Below are 590 nucleotides of genomic sequence, written 5' to 3'. Positions count from 1 at the left end.
TAAAAATTAAAAAGGAGACCTGGTATATAAGTGTTCAACTAAACAGAACTAGACCACTGAGTTAGTAAAATTACCTTTTTTGTTTAGTTCCATGAAAATATTTTTAATGATGTGGGGTTTTTTTTTTCGATTAATGTCTCAAGGTTCTTTAAGAACATTGGATAAATCTAGATACAGAAAAATCAACATTTCTGTTTGTTACTATAGTCACATACAAGCTGCTCTGCACCACAGTAGAAACAACAAAAAACTCCACTCACTCATTTTAGTGATTAGACTCCGATGCTGATCCTCCTTGTTTTTCAGCTCCTCCCCTAAGGTGGCACATCGATCGCACTCCCTTGCTCGGAGCCTGGATACAGTGAACATTCACTAGTTGGTTCTCTGTCTGTGTCAAAAGGTATTAACTTAACCTCTTCTTGACTGAAGGGTCATACCTTTCCTCCAAATGACTGACAGCTTCCTGCAGTTTTTTGTTTTCCTCCTTCAGCTGCTGGTTACGACTATAAAACACTTCAAGCCTCTGAGCATCTCTATGTCACAACAAAAATAAAAAAAAAATATTTAGAACTGCAGCAATTTGTACATTC

General features: G+C 36.8%; 1 long non-coding RNA gene across 1 annotated transcript; it reads right to left on the bottom strand.

Moving 5' to 3' along the window:
* Window positions 1–260: 260 nt before the first annotated feature.
* On the bottom strand, window positions 261–533 carry LOC112486692 (uncharacterized). Its single transcript, XR_003049179.1, has 2 exons — window positions 438–533; window positions 261–352 (listed from the first exon to the last, which is right to left on the bottom strand). It is a non-coding gene; the product is annotated as an uncharacterized LOC112486692 (long non-coding RNA).
* Between the last annotated feature and the right edge of the window lie 57 nt (window positions 534–590).

This window comes from Cynoglossus semilaevis, unplaced genomic scaffold (genome assembly GCF_000523025.1).
Source record: "Cynoglossus semilaevis isolate Cse_v1.0 unplaced genomic scaffold, Cse_v1.0 C18905240, whole genome shotgun sequence".
Taxonomy (NCBI): Eukaryota; Metazoa; Chordata; class Actinopteri; order Pleuronectiformes; family Cynoglossidae; genus Cynoglossus; species Cynoglossus semilaevis.
Note: the sequence above shows the minus strand (reverse complement) of the source record. Positions and strands in the feature narration are given on the sequence as shown.